Below are 5,645 nucleotides of genomic sequence, written 5' to 3'. Positions count from 1 at the left end.
ATGGCAACATCAGCCACAAAGATGGGAACTTTTCAGAATAAATGCAGACTCCATTTACTGTGACTTGGAAAGAAAGGGTCAGATTGCTGTCTCTGCAATTCTTGGGGTGGGGAGAGCCTTCCCCTCAAAGGAAGGGGAGAAAAGTGCTGTCCAGACTGATTCCTCCATCCTCCGTTCTCTTCCTACAGCTTCTCAGAAGTGAGATTCCTGCTTCTCCTCTGCTCCAAGACCCAGAGAGGCCCCAAGATGATTGCTTGGCTCTCAGAGCTAGGAGGAGACCCAAGAGAAGCTAGAGTCAAGAGGCAATTTCTTTCATTTAGTATAAGGTCGGTGAAAAAGAAGGACCCTGAAAGTGCTGGAGAATTAAGCCGTGCCTGTCTTAGGGAGAAAGGAAAACTTGAGAGCAGCCGAGGCACGGGAGAAGGGATATAACAAAAGATCCTCTTAAAGTGGAATAAAACAGACCTGCCCTAGGAATCAGGAATTCTGGGTTCCAGTACCCCATCTGTCCCTCTCTGGATGGCCTTTAGAAAAGCACTGGGCTTCTGTGACACTCAGTTTTTTCTTCTATGAAATGGGCTTTTAAAAATTCAATGATCTCTGGGGCAGCCAGGTAGCACAGCGAGTAAGAGCACCAGCTCCAGTGTCAGGATGACCTGGATCAAATCCGGGCTCAGATACTCAGCACCACACCCAGAAATAACTGGTCGTGTAACCTTGAGCAAGTTACTTAATCCCGATTGCTTTAAAAAAAAAATTCAATCTCTAGGTTTCTTTCTAGCTGCAGTGTGCTAAAATCTGAAAGCAAAGGGAAATGCTTGTGCCCGAGAAAGCCAAAGGGAATATGGAGGAGGGCAGTGCAGGGGAAAGAACACCAGCTATAGAATCAGACTATATACAAATCTATCTATCTGTCTGTCTGTCTGTCTCTGTCTATCTGTCCATCCGTCCATCTGTCTGTCCATCCCTCTATCTTTCTATCTATCTATCAATCTATCCATCCATCCATCTATATCTATCTATCTATATGTATACAACACACGTGGGGGTGCCCACCCTTTGAGTACAAATGAACAAATGACAGTATAGGAATATAATGAGATGTTATTGTGCCATAAGAAATGACAAAAAGGACAGCTTCAGAGGACACTTGGAAGATGTCTATGAATTGATACAGGGAAGTGGGCAGAGCCTAGAGATAAGTTTACAATTACAACAACATTATAAAACAAAACAACTCTGCATGGTTTTAGAATTTTGAACAATGCAATGACAAACCCTGTTTCCAAAGAATTTAAAATGAAGCATGCCACATGTTTCCTGTCAGAGAGGTGAGGAATTTAAAATGCAGAATGAGACTTATAATTCTGGACATGGCCAACGTGGGAACTGGCTTCATTTCCCTATGCTCTGAAGGTTTTGTTGTTGTTGAATGGGGAGGAGGGGAAGGAAAAGTAGAGAATGGAAACAAATGCTTGTTAACTAGAAAAATAATAAAATTAAATGTTTTTAAAAGTTAGGGGGATGAACTAGATGGTTGCTGAGTTTCCTTTCAGTTCATATCAAATGAAATGAGTGTTGGGGTGGCTAGGTGGAGCAGTGAATAGAGCACTGCCCCTGGAGTCAGGAGGACCTGAGTTCAAATTTGACCTCAGACACTTAACACTTACTAGCCATGTGACCTTGGGCAAGTCACTTAAACCCAATTGCCCTGCCTTCCACCCTCCAAAAAGCAAAACAAAACAAACAAACAAAAGAATGAAATGAGTGGAGGGAACATTAAACCCAAAGGAATGGGGGAATTTTAGGCAGGTGACTATTGACTGGGGAGAGCTTGGTATTGTGGAAAGAACAGTTCCAATCCCCCTGACACTTACCCCTTGTATCTTGGATAAGTACCTGATCTACCCAGAGCCTCAGTTTTTTCCTTGTAAAATGAGGGAATTGAACAAGACTATTTGTAAGGCAAGTCTTCCAACTCTAGAATTAAGACATCTGACCTTCCAACTGCTGAATTTGACAAAAGTATATTTAGAAACAAGTTTACATGCAGAAGATTCAGAAATATATAATTTTAACTTTTTTAGCTTTGCAAAAAAATTAAGTCAAAATTCAGATTTTTATTTGGATACTTGTAATAAATGTGTAAACACATATTTACAAAAGGATAATATGATAGAAAAATGTGCACTGTGAAACAATTATGAACTTCCTATTGTAGCACATCATTTCTATTTTCCTTAATTGAACACGAAAAAAATTACATTTGTACAACCCCTCAAGCATGTGTGGTATGTTATGCTCCTCTCTGTAATGAGATTCCTTTTTAATAAACACGAAGCATAGTCATGCAAATCGTCATGATTTCCACACATATAATCAAAATTTCCTTCAGGGAAACATCTTGATCCAATCATATTAAACTTTAAAAATATCGAATATGATCTATTGTTTCTGTATGTTTATGTGCATTTCCCCTCAATGTGAGTGATTTAATCTTCGGTATTCATAACAAACCAATCATATTTCTTGTTACGTGATGTTAGTTCTGTCTTTGAGGTATTTCATAGATTCCATATGTTTTGTCAGTCAGTAAATATTTATTAAACACTTACTATGACTATGTGCCAGGCACTGTACTAAGCAAGACCCTGCCCTCAGGGAGTTTACATTCAAACGGGAGAGATAACATACAAAAAGCTTGGCGTTTTCAAAAATAGTAAGAAAGCAGAGAAGAAGGGGGTGGATGTGGGGTGAGAAAAGCCTTCCTGCAGAAGGTGGGATTGGGACTAAGTCTTTTAGGAAGTCAGGGAAACTAAAGATGGACGTGAGGAAGTATTCCTTCTGGGTATGGGGGACAGCCAGTCCAAAGGCATGCAGATGACAGATGGAGTTTCCAATGGAAGAAACAGCAATTTGGCTGGTATAACCAGATAACAAAATGTGGGGAAAAGAGTAAAATATAAGAAGACAAATGTTGAGAAGGGGCCAGGTTATAAAGAATTTTAAATGCCAAACAAAGGACCAGAGGAGTTATAATAAGGAAATACTGAGTGGTGGACTGAAATGGTCAGACCCGTGTTTTATGGAAAATGTTTGGCTACTGAGTAGAGGATAGACTGAAGTGGGGGGAAATTTGAAGGAGGGAGACTATTTGGGAGACTATATCCCAGGTGAGGGGTTATGAAGGTCTAAATGAGGGTGGTGGCCATGTTGAGTGAGTGGCTTCAGACACTAGCTGTGTGACCCTGAGAAAGTCACTTAACCCTGTTTGCCTCCAATTCCTCATCTGTAAAATGAGCTAGAGAAAGACATGGTAAATCACTCCAGTATCTTTGCCAAAAAAAAAAAAAACCCACTGGGCTCATGAAAAGTCAAATACAACTGAATAACAAAAACAACAAAGTGTATGTGGAGTGAGAGTAAGGAGCTGAGCAGGACACCAAGGTTGTGAGCCTGAGTGACTGGGAGGATGGTGGTACCTTCAACAGGAAGAGGGAAACTAGGAAGATAGGAGGATTTGGGGGTGGGGGGGAGGGGAGATGGGAAGATGCTAAGTTGGAGATCCAGTTCTCTCAGAACAAGAATATCATAGAATTTTGTACCTTACACAGACATTTTGAAAGTATTTCTCTTTTTCCACTTGGATTATCAGATCGTTCATCATGACATCTTAAATCCTCTATAACCTATTTATACAGTTCTCTATTCCATAGCATTTGCTGTCACCAGAATAGGAATTATTCTAGACACAACACTAGCAAAATGATGCCCAAAATGAGGCTTTGTATGATATTAAGCCTTCAGTTTTCTGGATTTTTTCTAAAGCAATGTTTATTTCTCAAGTAGCAGCCTCAGAAACCATACCTGATAGTCATCTTTAATCAGTGAAATAACACTGAGAAAAATTAATGTAGCCATAAAAAGAGAGCCCAGAGGATTAGCAATAAACCATCCAAACTGCTCTCTGAGAATTATGGATGCACTCACGCTAACACTGCCAAGCCTGTCTGTCAGTATTAAGTAGACACACTTCTCATAGTAGCATTGTTTCTCCTTCATTCTCCTCCCAGGCTGGTTCCTGACCTTTTGGACTTAAAAATCATGTGCCTCTACTGTGGTCTCATTAGGGAACTTCCCTCAGGGGTCTCCTCATCCTGAATTATCCTACCACCTGTGAGGCCTGATCAACATAGGCTCACTCTACCTTTCCCCGCTGGTGACTTCCTTCTGCAGCCTACACTTTGTGAAGAGGCCTAGATTAACCTGCCTTCATTCCCTTCCCAGCTTTGTTTCTGACTTTCAAAATTTCAAATCAGATCATGCCCCTTTCTTTCATCCACTTCCCCTACTTTTCAGCTCTCTTTTGTGTGACTTCCTCCATTAGAATGTAAGCTCTTTGAGGGCAGGGAATTATATATATACATTTTGTTTGAATTTGTATCCCTAGTATTTAATACATGTCTGGCACATAGTATGATACCCTTAATAAATGCTTGTTTCCTTCATTCAGGTCCATAAGAGGACCTCTGGTTGGACCCATGGTCACTGTGAGGATGGCTATTGCCATGGCTGTGTCTATGATGTGAATGGTTGATCATGTGAGTGAATGACAGTCGCCTTTAGATGGTCCATGGACATGGACATGAGTATGAATAAAGGTACAGGTACTGAAAAGCTTCACTAGCAAGCCCTCCAACTGAATATGGGCTTTAGAGTCAGAAGAATTGGGTTCAAAATCCATCTCTGACACTTATTGCTTGGGTGACTTTGGACAAATCACTTACAATAGAGGGATGGATGGATGGATGGATGGATGGATGGATGGATGGATGGATGGAAGGAATGACAGACAGAAAGATAAATGATGAAAGAGAGAAATCAGGAAAATGAAAAGAGAAAAAAGAAAGGAGCGAGGACGGGAGGAAGAAAGAAAAAGAAAAGAATGAAAGAAAGAAAGGAAGGAAGAAAAAGAAAGAAAGAAAGAAAGAAAGAAAGAAAGAAAGAAAGAAAGAAAGAAAGAAAGAAAGAAAGAAAGAAAGAAAGAAAGAAAGAAAGAGAACATTTATCAGTGATTACTATGTGCCAGGCACTGTGCTAAGCATTAGGGGTATAAATACAAATGGAACCCTGGTTTCAAAACCCTGAGGCATTTTGTAAGCTGCTGCTTTTGAGAGATTCCCATCTTCCCTTCCCCCAGATAAGAGGTTCTAGACTAGATGTCTCTAGTGAAGCAAGTTGAAAACTAGAGAATATTGAGGGGCCAGCTGCATGCCTACAGTTTTCAGTTTCCTTTTTTTTTGGGTATTTTTGGAGGGGGAAGGCAGGGCAATTGGGTTTAAGTGACTTGCCCAAGGTCACACAGCTACCGTGTTTCCCTGATAATAACGCACTGTCTTATTAATTTTTTTGGACAGAAAAACACCAGAGGGCTTATTTTCAGGGGAGGGCTTATTTTAATGAACATTGACAGCAATTTTAATAAACAGGTAAATGTGAACAAACAATGTACTTTTATTCAATAAGCAAATCACTGGGGAAGAACAGGATGACGCGCTCACTGCTGCAGCTCTGATTGGATGCAGCTCGGAGCACGGCGTGCGTTTCACGGGGGGGAGGGGGGTACGGTGCATACAGAGGGTACC

This window comes from Petaurus breviceps, unplaced genomic scaffold, assembly GCF_028583685.1.
Source record: "Petaurus breviceps papuanus isolate PSGF00001 unplaced genomic scaffold, PetGlider_PUasm1.0 229, whole genome shotgun sequence".
Taxonomy (NCBI): domain Eukaryota; kingdom Metazoa; phylum Chordata; class Mammalia; order Diprotodontia; family Petauridae; genus Petaurus; species Petaurus breviceps.
This window is presented reverse-complemented; position numbering follows the sequence as displayed.